Genomic DNA, 17,815 nt, shown 5'->3' on the forward strand with positions numbered 1-17,815 from the left:
TACCAGGGCCTGTCAAAGTTTGAAACATGGAATACAAATACTGTACTGTATGTGGAATATGGTTTGCCCTACTAGAAGGTTACTGAGTGAGTGAAGGGGGTTTACATCAAATAAAACAAGTCAATAAGAGCAGACTGTGCTTCATTTATGACCTTCTCTAGCTATGACAGAGGACAAAATCGACCACACCCAAAAGAAAATACATTTGCCCTAAATATTTAATCCTCAACTGGCACTCTTTTTTTGCACATACCTACAGATGTAACATGTCATGAAGAGAGAAGTGCTTAATGGATTCCAACTCGTTGCTTTTGAGGAGGCTTGTAATAGACCAAACAGAATCCCTCTCTGCTGTTGGCTCTATTAACGAAGGCTTTGATTGATCTCTGATTCTATCTCATGCTGTGGACACAGCCGAATCTGTAGTCAGTCTGAGGCAGACTCTTCACTGTCTGACATCCCAGCTTTCATCTCCAAACCTTTAACAGTTTACCTGTTACATGTGCAGTGGCTACCTCATCCATAATGCATATTCTTCAGCTGCACCTAATGATGAACAATGGTCAGTACGCAGCATCTTAGCAACATGCGTGCACTTGTCAGTAGGGCGGCTTTGATTTTCTCTCACCAGTTGTATGCAGTGCGTGGCCACTCCGCTGCTAATCCAGAATGAGGTTATTGAAAAACAGAATTGATCAAAATGCTAATGAACTAGATACAGTATAACTCTGCAACAAGCAACTGTAAAAATCATGTCAACATATTTAGTTTTTGGAGTTGTTTAGCTATGTTTGGAATAATCTGTATCTTGGGGCAAGACAAGCTTGTCAGAGGACATTTAAACTGTAAAGTACAGTGTTTATACGATTAAACAACATTGGACAAGTGAGAGCAGCCTGCCGCCAGCATGCTTAATTATGTGTTTTTGGTTTTGTCATTTCCACAAGACTAATGAGTTTGCCCTTACTGGTCAGAAATCAAAGGTAATATGATTAAAACCAAAAATTAGAGCCAGGCCGACATATTGGAGGGCTGCTATTATTGACAGCAACTGGCTTAACAAAGACAGATGTATCAGAGCACATGTGAGTTGGCAGAGCAGCATATTACAGATGAGAATGTAAAGAACGAGTTTGTTCCTTTAGCTGTAAAATACTTTGTTTTAGCACTAGAGAAATATAAAAAATATAAAAATAAAGAAATATCAGCTGATATATTGTGCTGAGAATGTTTTGCTCCTAAAAATCATTAATCATTGGCCCCAGAAGTCCAGCTTTGGTCAGGCTCCAGCCAAAAAGCAGCACTGGGGATCCCATCCTCTGCTCCATATGGGGGATTGAACTCCCTCAATATGAGTATTGATCGGCATCAGGTAGGGACAGAGCACAGCCACTGGACTAATCATCATCAATGACGCCCTACTTGCCAGAATCACATTGGATTCAGAATTCAACACATAAATCAAATGCCATCTCTGGCGAAATCCTGATGAATGCAGCTGAACCAAGCAGAAAACCAAGTACTATTTTTCTACATCCTGTTTGAGTAACCCTTTAAATGGCTTACACTGAGTAAAATAAATATATTAGGCCGTGACAAAGCATATAGTCTGTGCCATGACATCAATTAACCAGTCTTTTCAGTGCCGAGGACAACAGGGAACCTCACTGATTTAATTCTACCTATGATATACAGTGAATCTACCGCAAGCTCTCAGGGGCACACAAGAGTTAAATTACTGTGAAAGCTTATTGATTTGTAAAGTGTGCGTTTGGAGGAGGGAGTGATTGTGCCTAAAGCCAGGGAAAGGGCATGCACGATGACTGCAGGCTCTTCGGTAAAGAGTTCATTTGGATGGCTGAAAATCTATACTGCCACTACAAAAACAGCAGAAACGGGGTTGGACTATGACTGCCTTTGCATGTAATTGGAAAAAGATGGCTGTCTAAAGCTTTTCACCATGACTGAAGAAATAAAAAATCTTGATGAATGTGCCTTGTCATGACCCTGTATTGATTTTCAAATATTGCATTTAACACTTTCGTGAGAAATAGAGGTGATAAATCTTCATTCTGCTGAAATATGCACAGAGACATGTACAAGGATGCACCTTTAGATGCTGGAGAATTTTCCATTTGAAAATACTTATAAGGCTATTTAAAATCTTAAAAGACAATTAGGAGTCCAGGGACAGCAAACACATCGCCCATCAATTTTACCAGCACCATCCCCCCAGTTAACACACTGCCGCCACTGTTCGTCTCTCCTCCTCGCTCATCCCAGCTCAATATTAAAAAGGGGAAAAAAACACCATCTTTTCCCAGCCTTTAAATGAAGATAAACAAGGACCAAGTCCTCAATTAGCCTCCTTTGATGATTCAAAGGTGGTTGAAACAGGACGTCACAACTAATGCACCCAAGGTGGCTCCTCGCTACGTAGGTTATCACGTCCTGCATCTTGCTTTAAAGAAAAGGACCAGTGAATTCATCTCTCTCGAATTAATTCAAGTGTTCACACCCCCAAGTCTCAGATGAGCCCTGAATGTGCCGAGGCAGCAGAACGGGGGACAGCCATTAGTGTCCACAGTGGTGCAGCTCTAATGATGATGGCTGTGGACTTGCTGTGCTCTGCATTCTGGGCACCAGAGCTTCTGGCTCTGGTCAGACTGGGAAAGGATTCCCCCAGCATGCTCTTGTGTAGATAGTAGCCTTGTTGTATTTAGTGGGTCAAGACCGGAACCAAATGGCTCAGAACAACATCCCTTTGATGTAGTCATCAATCAGATGCATATAGCTTTGATCAAACCAGTTTTTCTCTCTAAATGCTTTACACTGCTGCTGAAGTCCAAAGCAAAGAAAAAGCATCTAAAAATTAACTAAATCAAAGCGGTGGAATCCAGTTGCAAACCCAAGCCTTCTACCTGGGTGCTGTTTACTGACCGTGGAAGAGGATGAAAGCTACGCCATCAGTTCAATGGCACCGCATCCTGCTTTAACACAGCAGCAGGAAACTGGAGACATGCAGGCTTATAAATCAGCCGCTGCGTGTGGGGGGGGGGGACCATTTTAATACCATTTTCACCGCTTTATTGAGAAAAAAAAATCCCCCTCTGGTTCCTGTTGGGGCCAGTGTAAGATCTCTTCAGGCTGAGCATTGTAACGGACTCCCCACCCTAGAGCTATATGCTTACGGTTGACTTGATCAATATTGGTCCCCGTTTCACAATTCACAAAAAAATAAACAGATAGTCGTGACTCCACTGGCAATACACATTCACCTTGTAACATTATGCTCCTCTAGCTACATACAAAATGAATCACCACACTAACAGTAGATGAATATCCATTACTCACGCCGCATATTCAGTGTTTCTTTCCCTCCAGGGTAGTAAGCATGCAGTCACAAAGTGATGTAGGAGGGTCCAGGCCTGAGAGCTTTTTTGACTAATTCTTTCAATCACAGCTGTTCTACCATCTGTGTTAGAAAAGCATGTAGAGAATTTAGAATATGGTTACAACCCCAGCCTGTATGTGTAAAACTCACACTAATAGTGTGAAATAAGTGATTAAATAACTTAATAAAAAGGTTCAAGAAACGCTGTTCTGAAATTAGATGAGTGCAGGTTTAAAATTTCGAGTGACACCACCACACATGAAGTGTGAACAATGTCGCCGGGGTGATATACATCTCCCTAATGCAGCAGATCAAAATAAGTCTGCCGTGAATGCTGGGAAAATCCTCCTCTCTTCACTGTGATGCTAACGTGACTCTGTCAACTTACAAACACGGCATCAGTGCGTCTTTGTTAAGCTAAGACACAACTCCCACACACGCTGGAGAAGGCTCATTGTTTTTCACTCTGTTTGAATGAGTCTTTACACTCTGGTCATGTAGCGAATAAGAGGAAGGATGTTGTTTACTTCATGACTGAGATAGCTGAACCAAACCCAAGGAGGAGCAGCTTTGGTCTAAACAGGGTTGAAAAATGAGGGTTGTGTAAAGAGGGTGAAAACAGTGTCCACTGTTGCAAAATCTGCATGAAGGCTCTTTGAGAGCCAGCTAACTATGTCCGTGCTCACTGGAAGGAATGCAGTCTGTTCTATTATAAACAGGGGAAGAGGCTGCCAGTGGACTGCTCTTCATAGAAAGGCACAATACACAGGGTTAATAGCAGCGCTTCTGGCACACTTTTAACCCCAGCTAAAATCCCATCACACTGCAGGTGGTAAAGAAAAAGGGGGGCTCAAGTATTAAAGAGGCCTCTGTGTGTTGGTAATGACATTGGACACGGAGCAGAGGAAGACCTGCTCGTAACCTTCAAACCCTTTGCACCTCTTCCACCAGTGAACCACAGGAAGAAGCAAAGCCATCTGTAACTTTGGTTTGGCTGCAAATGGGGTACCGGGGACTGCTCAGCGCTCAGGGATGTGATCCAAATGTTTCGACAGCAGGTGAGTTACGCCACACAGCAGAGCCAAGGGGCCCATACAGCACCAGTTCAACAACAAGACAAGCACCCTGAGGGGAATCAGACCTGCGGACTGAATTTCATGAGGGCATGTTGGCCATTGCTTCACCTACTTCACACTCTGAAAAGGATAATCACAAATCCATGACACAGGGTGCAAACTGTGGCTCAGCTGGAGCAAGTGGCTGTTAGAAAGGAATTACTGAGGCGTTAAATGGTTTAAAAACAGGAGGTATGAATTTGTTATCTATTGTGGAGGGAGGGCGCACGTGAATTCCCCGGCTGTCAGAAAACTGACAGACCTCAAGGCTAATGGTGTCAATTATAGTCACTGTCTGAGGTGATCTGTGCAAGCATCCTGTGTCAAACTGTCACTCTCATGATCCCATCCCATCCCGCTGTGGTCTCCTAAATTATTATGACCCCTGCAGAGCTGGCAGAGCTCTTGTTCAACTATTTTTATAAGCTGGATAAATCATAGAGGTGACATGAACATGACTTCAAAGAGCCTCAGATTAATAAATCTATTTTTCAAGTTAAACAGGTGTAATTCCCCTTTTGCTGACACTGGAGCACGTGTAAAAAAAAAATGTGTCAGAATATGTCAGTCTGCATTACAAGTCAGTGTGATATGTAGTGGCAAAAGAGTCCCTTATGCACAGCTCTGTCGTAGTGTGGTCCTCAACAAATGGAAATAAAATTTGACTAAATTCCAATGAATGCCATTCAGAGTTCAATTTTCTCTCCAATGTGAAGAAATATTTTTTTCTAAGCTACAGTTAATTCATGAGAAAAGCCATCACGCATGACTGGCTAGAATTTAATCTGCAGTTTTGAAAGAATTTGTGAGACACAAGTGGTCCGTCAGTGGCTGGTGCACTATGAAACAAAGTTAGACCATCATTTCACAGAATAATAATCCCTCTTCTGTTATCATACTTGCAGCAGATGCAAGAGAATTAAAGGCAAAGCCGTCGACGAACGTGTCACTCTCTCAAGAAAATAAATGACGGCGGCATGAAGTCAATTTAAATGCAAATGTCAGTGCAAAAGACAACAAACTGCCTACAGTATTGTAACTCAAGGAGTTCCAGTGAAGAAGGTGAATCACACGACTTAAAACCACCTGCTGACTGGGAGGGCCAGCAGAGAGCCGAGAATGGAGAAAGTGAGCGTCCATCCTGACAAGGAAAAAAAAACAACACATCTGTGATACATGTCACATGAAGACTGATGGGAGCATTTCCAGGCTGAAGCTCAGGATACCAAAGCAGGATCTCTCTAGGATCACCTCTATTGATCTGTTTTTGTTTCTTGAAGCCATCGCCTCAAACCTTTAAGCCATTTCAAATTGGCGAAGCACTCACACTCAAATGCTGTAGGGTTTCCTCATATACAGGCAAACAACAATTTTGACTGAGCTCAAAAATTGTGGCTCCACTGGTTCACTTGGAACCCAAACCAGATTGAACCCAGATTTTTACCATGGCCTTCAGATGCCTGCTGTTGTACGGGAACCAGATGTAATTTCATTTCCTGTGCTGAGGGAAAAGAAAGTCACTCTGTCTTATTTTAATTTGTTGGTTCACTTTATCAGTGTCCTTTAAGCATAAAGTACGGGTGAAGCCCACCTAAAACAATTTGTTAGGTAGCGTAACACAATTGCAACCCAAGATAAGCTACTCTACAGAATAAGATATTCTACATTGATGAATGTTCGCAGACAAACCAAAAGAACTAATTATCAGGGCTGCAGAGCACTACTTTTATTTAATTTATTTATTCTTCTTTTAATATTAACAGGATTAATCTGAAACAAACATCTCTTTTTTTCCCTGTTAATCATCCATGACAGAAAAACGTTATCTTCAATTTCCTTTTTAGGTTGTTAAGCTAACGGTACTATCTTATTACATACAGTATATTTTGTATTTTTCTTTCTGTACTGAAGAAGCACAAAGTTCACACAACACTCATTGTACAAAAATAAACTGTTTTCAAACTCTCGGGATCATGGCCAAGAGAAGGACCCTGCAGCTGTATTTCTGTTTAAGAGCAAAGATGTGGATGCTTTTTACAAGGAAAAACCTTGAAAAAAGTGTTGTAGGAAGAGTTTGGGTGAGTGTTCTGTGGAAATTATGAGCTATATTATATGTATATCTATTATAATCTTCCTTATTTTTTTCTACTATACTACAAAAGAGACCTACACAAATCCATACTGCAATCTACCTACTGTGAGTTCCAATCAGTTCCATTACAGTGTTTGCATGCAACCATCTAAAAGGAAAATAAGTCCAATTATAGAGGATGCTACACTGGTTGGCATTTCATAATGAGCACTACACTCGAAATTAGCTTTACTCTCGTAGTTGTGTTTAGGAAAGCCTGCATTACACTGATTAGCTAATGCAATTAAACAGTATTTACCCCTACCACTGCCCACGTGTGTGTTCCAGTGAGTCAATTTGTGAATAAAATGCTTAGTAATTTAGTAGTAAGCTGTTTTCTTTAAGCCTCAGAATAATAATAGCTCTACCTAACCAGAATAAGACCTTGTGACTGGTCTCATTTTAACAGCATAACCATCCCCCGATAGTCATTAGCATTCCACTGTAAACTGCAGAAAATGTTACAAGGTGAGATCGTTTGCAATCCGATATGAGGCCATAAAAACGTGATCTGGCAAGAAGTCTTGTTGTCTACCCCAAAAATCTGGAGCTGTAAAAATAATGAGGTCAAAAAGGTGTGTAGTTCATAACTGCTGGTCTGCGGGCCACACTTGTAAAAATGGAGAGCAGCGCTCCCCCAAGCTGATGAATTAATTTGGATTCGTACCAGCTTGGCAAGGTTCTTTCACTCAACATTTGCTCAGTCTGGGTGTGAGTACATTAAGAAGGAGGCATGCTGAGTTCTGACTCTTGGAAGGAGACCCTTCAGGACAAGTGCAAAGACTTTCAACAACTATCACAGCTTTCAAAAACTGCTGAAAATGTTAGTTATGAGGAAAATAGTTCAGTTCTGACACATGAAAAAGATCGCTGCGTACCTGCAGCAAAATACTGCAATGGTGTACCTAATGGTCAATAACTGAACACGGCCGCAGGACCAGGCTGTCTCCATTCAGTTTTATATTGTGAATAAAGGTCTATAAAATCTTGTATTCCCATATTAGGTCATTTGTTCTCTGCAGATTCTCTATGATTGAACATAAATGACAATTTGGGACGAATGAATCAATATAAACACTACAACAGAAAACAAAACAAGAATTATACTACTTTCTCATGTGTTAGCCCACTTAGCTAATTGACCACTCAGCGGCTCAGCCTCTTTGTTTCATCATTCTAATCATGCTTGATCTGCTCTCTAATCTTCCATTTGGAGGATAGTGGTGTGCTTGACTCCGGGCCTCACTGGGCCAGTAAACAGCCTCTTACTATGCAGAGCAGGCGCTCAGCTCACATGTTCGCACCAAATCAACATACATGTAGCTGCACTGGCTTGAGGCTCCCAGCAGTCCGCTTACAGTACCCAACGGAGCCCAGCACAGTGTAATGAGGTCCCAGAGGACACCTCTGGACATAGAGCACTGCTGCCCTCACAGCAGACCCTGTCACACAGACACACATTACCCACCTACCTCTGCACAGGCTATTACAGCATTTAACGAATACATTATCTCATACAAATGATCAAGTACTTGATTTGTAAAGTACTGCATCACATTTTTTCTGAATATAAAAAGAATTGGGTTCTACTGGTCTATATTTGCCAGTGATATTCTGAAGTTTCAGTAACCAGGCAGCAGAGTGAGCTGTCTGACCTTAATTAGCCTTTAAGTACAGATACCATTTTTTATTCTTTATTTCTCAGCCACAATAGCAGCGTGGGTGTCTGGAAGACGATGTTGGTCCATCACTTTGGTCCAGACTGAAATATCTCAACAACTATTGGAAAGCCTGCCCTGGAAGTATGTACAGACATTTGTGGTGTCAACAAAACAAAAATGTGTTAAAATAGATAAAGCAGCTGTTTGCGCAGATAAAATGCAATCTAAAACTGGCAAAATAATTAGCTATATCAAAAAATATCTGATGGCCATGGATACATTTTGGTCTATACCTAAACAGTGTTATGTATCCATGATCATTGCACCATGGAAATGAAGAAAGGAACAGTTCTTTCTGGAGGTAATTAGATGACTATATACACATGCAGTTGCATAGTTGTAAAATGTTCCAGGGATTAACAAGTAGTCAATTAATCAACAAAAATGAAAGCCAAGAAGTTTAGAATGGTTAACATCTCAGTCATTAATCAAGTCAAAATTCCAAGCTCTAAAGCTCTAAAGGATACCATACTTTAAATACCTTAGAGTTTCATAAAGGCAACTTGACTTGCTTGAGCTTAGCCTCAAAATAAGCACGTTATAGGATATCGCAGGGTGCAAATATGAGAAACCTGCTGCTCTGTTTTAAATGACTGTAAATTCATCAAAATGCAAAGCTTCATGAAGGCAACTGGAAGTTCAGTTTTTCGAAAGCCCCAAGAGATACAATACCTTAGAGCTTCACAAAGGAAACTAGACTTGCTTGAGGTTACACTCCAGCAAGGGCTGAATGGGGTTTGGGGGTTTTGGACTGTTGGTTGGACAAAGCAAAGATTTTAAGGTATGGGAATTTGTCATGAGCAATTGGTGCTGGCTAACAATACCAGCGTCTGTAGCATTATAGAATAAGGCATGTTTCACTTCTGTCTCAGTACGTCCTCTGTGTCCCCTGCCTGTCACATTTGTCCTCCCCTCATCCTTGGTGCCCTTCACTTCCATGTCCCAAGGGTCTCTTTCTAACCTTATCCATGCAGCCATACAAAATACCCTTCATGGGACACAAAGCCAATGACACCACGTTCCTCTGTTCCATTCTCTACATTTGTCACTTTTATTCCTATGCTCTTTGTTCCTTTTACCTCTGTATGCATGAGTTATCCCAAATTGAGCCCGCAATTGAAATGGAAATCATCCCTGGAACCTGGTGACTTTACAGCAATAACTTCTTACTCTTTGGGGCATAGCTGTCATGTTTGCTGTTCCTGGGTGAATCTTATGGTTGCACTGCCCTTTTCACCAAGGTTTTTTAACATAAACATTGAATTTAGAGGATATGTACCCTGTAATTCAACAGTGGCACTATAAATCTGAGCAGGCAGGCAAGAATCGGGACAATACAATTGGAAAATGAGTTTGGAGCTGACAGCAGTGCACAGTGGGATTAGAATTGCTCTCATAAAACATCCCCTTATTGGTTCTCTTTACTGGTTATGGTTTTCATGTGAGCATAATCTCAATTGAATAATTAAACATAAGAAATTACAATTCTAAAAACCATATGAGGATGAGTATCACTGTCTTTGTACTGCATCCATTAGAGGAAGGAAAATTCTCTTGAAAGACACATTCAAAAATTGCCTGGAGGCAAGGATAAAAACACAACAAGTGGATGTTGTCGCTTGGACATAACAATAAAGAGATATCCTAATTTTTTTTCTGAATGATGACATGTAAACACAAGCCGTTATGAAAGACATAAAAAGCACACAATCCCCGCAGCTGGCAGCAAACAACAAAATGTCTGGGCTACATGTTGTATTTATGAGGACAACAACGGGCTAAACTCCACCCTCAGGCACGGACGTATCTGTAACACATTGCCAGTGTTGGCTGCTGACCTCTCATTCCCTCCTGCTGGGAAAAGAAAGCGCTGAACACATGAGATAACATTGACCTCGCTGCGGGTTTGTCCTTCAGTATCAACTTTACTGATTAATTGTCCGTGCAGCGCGAGATGCCATTGATCACGTTCACCCAGTGGCTCCGGTGATGCAGTGGCCTGTTAAATAAGAAATAAACCTTGATTCTGATGATCAGCAGCCTCTTATCTTCACATCCTCCTCCATCCCCGTCAGAGGCTGCGAGGAGGGGATCATCACCAACACTCTCTCTACTGAAACGGCCACAGGTATAATTAAGAATCTGGTAGATAAATATGCACATCGCCAGAGAGCAGGCAAGGAAATAAATATTTCATGTAACCAAACACATTTCCAGAGCATGCTGGCTAGAATGTGCCTTTTCCAGCTGTCAGCAGTGACAAACATGAAAGAGGGGGGTGGGGGGGGGGGCTCAGGTACGACGGCGCTGCAGCACTCTCAACTCTGCCTGCAGCACAGGGAGCACAAATCGTCACTGTAATTGCTTGTAGTGCTGGAGCCTGAGCTGAACCTCAATTAGGGCCTGGGTACTTGCTAGGCTCCACACCTTCCCGCCACATCCGCCAGCCACTCTAACACACACTCTTAACATCTCAACACCACCAGGTATCACTGCAGTGTTTGTCGTTATCACAGTTTAGGTTTACACTTTGTGTCCACGAATCAACCTACACACACACTCCTCCTAGAGATCACTTTTTTTTTTTTTTTGGCATCACCACCAGCGACACATTCTAGATAGGGCAGCTTAAATGGACGATTAGTCTGATACAGCAATTCACTCCTGCTCTCTAATCTCTAATAGCCATCTGATACTCCTGATTCAATCCAACAGACTGAATTATAGCCTGAAATTACACCACTGACACTGATAAGAGATGCATCTACTCCTGACTACACAGATAACACAACATTTTAGAGTGGTTTAAATTCACAAATTCGCAGGTGGAATTTATCAGATACTAAACCTTCTGAATCAAATATGGTAAATTCAGGTTCCAGTTTTGGTCGGCTCAGCTTACAACCATGTATCAACCGAGGCTATACTGAATGTTGACACATACATTGATTCAGCCTGCACTGGTAAAGGCCAGGTGTATACAGCCCAGGAGTAAAGAAAGGACTCTCTGTGTCTCTCCCTTTCTCCTTTTCATTCTCAACCTCTACCTCTCTCATACACACAGACAACGCACTGTGTCAAGAGCACAAACAGGTCTGCAGCACTGCAAACACACACCTGTATGACTGTGTATGGCTTCTATCTTTCACATCTTCAGTGCACTTCTTGCCTCCAAACAAGGTTTTGATGATCGTGCAAAAACAGACGAAAACAGCACAGCGAGATGTAAGATCAGGCGCTTTTATCACTCGTCTGTGTGACTGAGTTTCAATCTGTGTGCAGCAAAGACAGACAGATACCATACTGTGGCATGCAGGAGGAAGTTTGATCCAAACAGTTACCATAACTGGGTGTTTTCTCGACATATTGAGCAGACATTTGTTCGCGGCTGAGTATGCCAGCCACTAACATATGAAGAATGAGTCTGTCTGCAGCTACAAAGGATGTTCTGTTTCCTGCATTTTGTAATCTAAATGATTAAAAGGATGAAAAAGGTCCATGAAATGCGCCAGGTCGGAGCTGCATATTAAGTGGTGAGAGGAGGGCTGGCTGACATGGACCGGCTGGGAGATGGTCGACACTTTGCTTGTCCAATTACTGGCTCTCGCTCAAATTGTTTGGTGAGAAGCATTCGACCTACTTCTGGACACAAAGCACCACTGCCCTGAATACAGAGAGGCTGGGGACCACGTGTGATGACAAGTTCCATTAGAGGCTCTTGTCTTTGGCCTAGAAATTAAATTCAGGCAACTTACCTGTGATAATTCTGGCAGCACTGGAGAACCTATGTGCTTTTGGCACGGCCTGCTGGGATGAGCAGGGGACAACATAAATAGGATCTACTCCTCTTGAAGAGCAGCTTGAGATGATTATATTCACTAATGGCACTCTGACCTTCAGAAGGTTGTGTTAACATTAAGCAGCAGCAGGATCAGTATCAGGAGTAGTAGCACCACTAGCACTAACAGAACTAGTAGCAAAAGCGTTAGTGGGCTTGTGTTTACTACAAAAAAGCACATTTCTTCATTTTTGGAAAATGTGCCACAGACTGTGTTACAGACGATATAGGGCAAGCTGAGTTTGTTGAGAACAATGAAAGAAAGGCATCAAAAGGAATACAAATATCAAATAATGGGTAAACTCTGTAACATTTCTGTTTCCTGGGATTCCCTCAAAGGCATCCTCTGTAATGAGACACCACACAACAACAACAACTGAGAAAACCAACACTTGAATGTGCAGCACTTCCACACAGTGTGTGATAAATTTGCATACATTGTAAATATTCATATTGAGGGAATCGCTGTGTTAACCACGTGAGTATATCTGATCTATAAATGCAACACATCAAACATGCAAGCAACAACTGCTCCATCCACATCCCCATCAATTACCAAAGCTATAGGTAACAACCACAACACCAATCTTCTGAAATGTCAGTGTAATGTGATTTTAATCACACTCATTGAAGTCTCATCAGTCATTCTAATCTTGTGCCATGCCTGCTTCACACTTGTGCAACTGCAATGCATGTAATGAAGCGCAATTACATTAAGTGTGGAAGGGGATTACAGGAACCAGAAACCTTTTGACTGCGAAAAAATTAATTCTCTCCCTAGAACCAATAGTTAGTGCTTACTTGCAGAGGCGCCAGCTACAATGGAAGTCCTGAAAAAGGGAATCAGAATTTCTCTTTTTTTATTCTCTAGAGTAAAACAACCTTTTGAGGACTTTCAAGGTTTTTTTATGGTGCCACAACAACAGGTACCTTTTTCACAGTACAACAATAAATCTGCTGAAATGGCATATGCAGTTCCTCTATGTTAAAATCTGCAAAATGTTGCTGTAGTTCAACCATCAGCAGGGCTTCCACACAGATGTCTGCTCATATTTTTTTTTTTCCTGCTATACACAACTATCCCTCTGTGCCTGTCACACCACACATAATAAGAAGGAATGCCTCTGTTACAAATACAGAATGAAAAATATGCTATTCAACCACACTGGATGACAAGGTATGATTCAGCTCTGCGGTTCAGAATTTAGCATGAGAGGCAGTGATAAGCCGTGCTGAGATGAGTGGTAGTGGTAAAGATGAGGGATGGCAGTGTGATCTCCAGTCACTGATTATTATCAGGCATCACAGCACTCATAAATAAGTCAAAATTAACTTTCATCTCAGAATGACATTAATACATACTCATCAACTCTAATAACCACTGCATCCTTGCACCATGTAGTTAATCTAAAATATATAATATTTCCTGCTAAAATAAAAAAAATAATAAAAAAGTGTGACTATTATGCCTCTGCAGGTGGGTAAACCAGGTTAAGCTAGCTTAGCCCCTCCACTGGTTCATCTCCTCTCATCTCTGCTTGTGACAAAACTGAAAGTCTAGTTGTTATTCCACTCATGAAAAACTGAGGATATCACAACACCAGCCGTGACTACATTTCCCCACAACCACACCTTTCTTAATTTAAATTTCCAACCACCTGCCATTAACAGCAGCAGCATACAGTCTGTACAGGTGCCCGCTCAAATCATGGTACCAACTGAGAGCTCCGTGTTCACAGCTAGCTAAAATTTATAACAAGTGCAACAACTGACAACACTTAACAGGAGGAAAACGTGGTCTGTGATGTGTTAAAAACAATTAAACAAAACACCAAAAAATGTGTGAACTCACCTTCAGGTGCAACTCATGTCGTGGCAGCCGTTCTGAAAGTTGATTTTTTTTTTTTCCTCCGCTGGAAGAAGAGAGGGCAGAGAGGGAGGTCTGACTGTTACGCCGCTTTGCCTCGCAGTTGCTCTGAACCGGAGTACCTCCTCTCCTCTCCTCTCCTCCTCCCCCTCCCCTGCTGGATGCTACTATCCCCCCCTCCACACACACACACACACACACACACACCACCTCCCCGCCTCTGTAAGAAAAAAGTAATAGCGGTTTCTTCCTCCTCCTCCACAAAGACAGACTCAAAGAAAAGAAGGGACCCTATCGCAGTCAATAGGTTTTTACAAAATCCCATGGCAACGTAGAAAAACTGTGCGCAACTTCCCCACGTTGTGACCGGGTTAAAGCGCTCCCCAGCCCCCAAAACAGTGACAGCGACATTATTCCCAAGCTCCAGAGTGAGCGGGTTTAACTGGGAGGAGGCGGCGGGTGAGGGAGCACTATGGATGAGAGCAAATAACATTTAAATTTACTGTGAGTCCAGTAGATTATTGGCGTGTTCATTATCCTCTACACGACAGTGTATTAGGCTGCATAGTACCATGTAGTATCCCAATTGGAGCATGTTGTTATTTATTCCTTCATTTACTGGTCTTGGTTTCAATTACTTTTCTATTTTTTTTATTTCTACCTTCTATTTTAGTAGTATTCATTTACAACAAGCAAGGCAGGGCTCACAGTTAGATGTTAAATGTCTTGCTCAAGGGCACCTGAATAATATACATATATTATTCACATTCATCTGCTGCAGGGGGAAGTTACTCACACTAAATCTGTAAGCGCAGGATTTTGTGACATCACAACTGGTTTGGAGGCAAATCGTGGTCCAGTATGCAGCTTAGACAAGCCTGATATTGAAACTTGAAACCAGTGCACATAGCAACACTTTTTAGGAAAGTGAAAGACATCTTTAATCCACCACTTTAACTTTTAAAAAGAACAATATTTGTAATTTCATAGTTTCATATTTCTCGATTTTTTTTCAATGAAGGAGAATCATTTTAAGAATTTTAAAACAATGTCATTGAACTTTTGTGATAAAAACAACAACAAATGAGATGAATTTTCAAACAACAGTTCACTTAAAACATGTCTGAGGAGGATTTTATAAGGATCCCTTGATTTGTTATAATGACAAAGATATCCACTGAGCAAGTAATCCACATACGTTATGTCCACACAAAAAAAATCACAGCCTCAAAAATCACCATACGGTTTAATCCACACCCCTCTGAGGTGAACATTTGAAGCCTAACTAATGTTGTATTCTCTGCATGGCTGTTGTATTGGATTGCATTACATTAACAGGTGTTCATATTGTTGTGTCAACTTGCTGTATATCAACAGTGTTCCCTCCTTTCATCATAATGGCAGCCCATGTATTGTAGACTAATAGCCTCTGTAGGGATCTGTGATTTCAGCACCTCTGACAGCACAGGATCATTAAGAACTCTTTGCATCAGAGGAGTGGGCAGTAAAGGTCGGCTAGAAATCAATTCATCCAATAAGTCTGAGCCACAGACAGAAATGGAGTGGATTTCCAACCTGGAAATGACGAGGTGGAAAGGGCCTCTCACCACTGCCAGTAATGTTCAGACGCTCACTTTCTGTCATCTCTGACTCATTGGGTCATTTTGAATGTCACTGCAGTCCATGATATACAGCGGTTTGTTTTCATACGTAAAAAGTGACTTGATTCAGGATAAAAAAGATCAAAAGATTTTGTATTTAATGACCAAATATAACTCAGAAATTAAATTGGATTTTTTTTTTTTTTTAATATTATACACAAGTCAAGCATGTCCTTCAGATGTATTGTCTACTGTCTGCCTCTCCCTACTCACGTCCGCCTCCTCCTCCCATGACTGAATATCAGTGTCAGACCTGTCACTTGTGCTGTGGTCTGTGATGAGTTTCAGTATGGACCTGAAACCTGTCAAGCCTTGTTTTTTTGCCCAAGGCTATCATGTCATTGTAATTAAATTACATGGCAACTATAACTACAGTGGCCGTGACAGCTTAATGCACTACAGCGTAAGAAAACGCATAATAGACAGGAAACAAACAAGTTCAGAAAACACCTTCATCAATTTGACAACACGTGATGCATGTACTCACAACACAACCAAATACACAAACGCACTTGTGTTTCCGGGGAAAACAAAAAAGTGATGAACCCAGCTGGGATGCACTCACATGGATGCAGTATAATACATGCATGTGCACTTGTTCAATACTTTCAACTTCAAAAGTCACAAAGCAATGAACGACAAGTCTGTCCCATCACTTTTTCGTGTGCCCTGGAAACACTTCCTTTGACACCTGTAGTTCTTGCAGCACCTGTCTGTATTTAGTCGTGTTGTGAGTATTTGCAGTGCGTTTCTGTATTTGTATGTGTTTTCTTAAGTAGCAGCGCATAGAGCTCTCAGGGCCACTGTAAATAACTGTACTTTATTTGACTGTTTCATTTGTGTATTCTCGTACTTGGCCATCATTGGTTAGTACATTACTGTTTTTACTCCACTACTACTTGTTGAAATCTTACTACTTTGTCATAATCCGTGCAGGGTTGTAGCCAGGATTTTTTAAATTTTGAGTCACATCCAGTGTCCTCAGCCTCCCACTGCCACCAGAAAGAAAGTCTCTTCAGCCCTCTCCACATACTGCTAAAAAGACCATTTTTAACATTTAAACACTGTATCCTTTCTCCATCTATTCATATTGTTGACCTAGAGTTTTCCTTGCAAATATCAAGAGCAGAAGGTTCTCAAGTGGGTAAGGGGTTTCCATATCCAGGCCACCTGAACAAGGAGGGGTCACAATATTTAAAAAAAAAAAAAAAAAAAAAAGTCACAAAATACAGAGTTGTGAATCAGGTTGTCTACCTGGCCTGTCTACAGTGGATTCATCCTCAGCCAAATGGCACCAGAGAGGAAAGACGAAGACCTCTCTGTTACACAGAGAAGGGAAATGAACAGATTGACTTGAATCCAAATAACCTGATTTAGGGTATCATAATCACACTGAATGGATTACACAATGGCTTGACTGAGCAATAAATGTAACGAGATACCTTTGTGAGGTGCTCCGTGTTACAGTGAGTGCTCTTATCAAATACAATTAGATTTGGTGGGACATCTGCTTCCTTTTCTCCGCAGGAACTGTCTCATCTATACGTGATAAATGTGATGAAGTAGCTTAGGGCCCAGTTCTCAGCTGACCTTGCAGAGGCCCGGGTTAAGAAGTGGAATTAGATGTAAACTGATTCACTTTGTTTGTATTTTACAGATTGAATACCATCCTAAAAATATTTCTTAAAGGCCGCAATCAGCGTCTTATTATGAGCGGCAGGGTAGTACAGAAACATGCAACTTCCTGTCTAAGTTACTTTTGGTTGTTTCATATGAGAGATGTCTAGATTTTTATCTTTTATCTGAGATCACAAGTTTAAAGCGGATGCAGCTCAGTTGAGTTTTGAATCTGAGTCCCTGTTGACTGTTGACAAGTTGTTTGGTCATTTTTAATCAAATCTGATCAAACACATTGGTGCCATGGTCCTAAATATGCAGGTTCGCTAAATAAAACCTCATGATATTTTTTTCCAAACTTAAAGGTGCTATGTGCCGTTTTTGTTGTAAAAAAAAAAGTTTTGGTTTACATTCAGCATATCCTTGAGGTCTGAAATTAACGCATTTCCATTCTTATAAAACAAATATTTT

At 41.3% G+C, this 17,815-nt stretch overlaps 1 protein-coding gene across 1 annotated transcript in view; it reads right to left on the reverse strand.

Moving 5' to 3' along the window:
* LOC111221529 (neural cell adhesion molecule L1-like protein) overlaps nt 1-14,166 on the reverse strand; it is a 66,679-nt gene extending 52,513 nt beyond the window's left edge. Inside the window, exon 1 of the mRNA XM_022744961.1 lies at nt 14,052-14,166. The gene's annotated coding sequence lies outside the window, so the exon portion shown is untranslated. The remainder of the gene's footprint in view (nt 1-14,051) is intronic.
* Nucleotides 14,167-17,815: the final 3,649 nt, after the last annotated feature.

This window comes from Seriola dumerili, unplaced genomic scaffold (assembly GCF_002260705.1).
Source record: "Seriola dumerili isolate Sdu_G_001 unplaced genomic scaffold, Sdu_1.0 BDQW01000088.1, whole genome shotgun sequence".
NCBI lineage: Eukaryota > Metazoa > Chordata > Actinopteri > Carangiformes > Carangidae > Seriola > Seriola dumerili.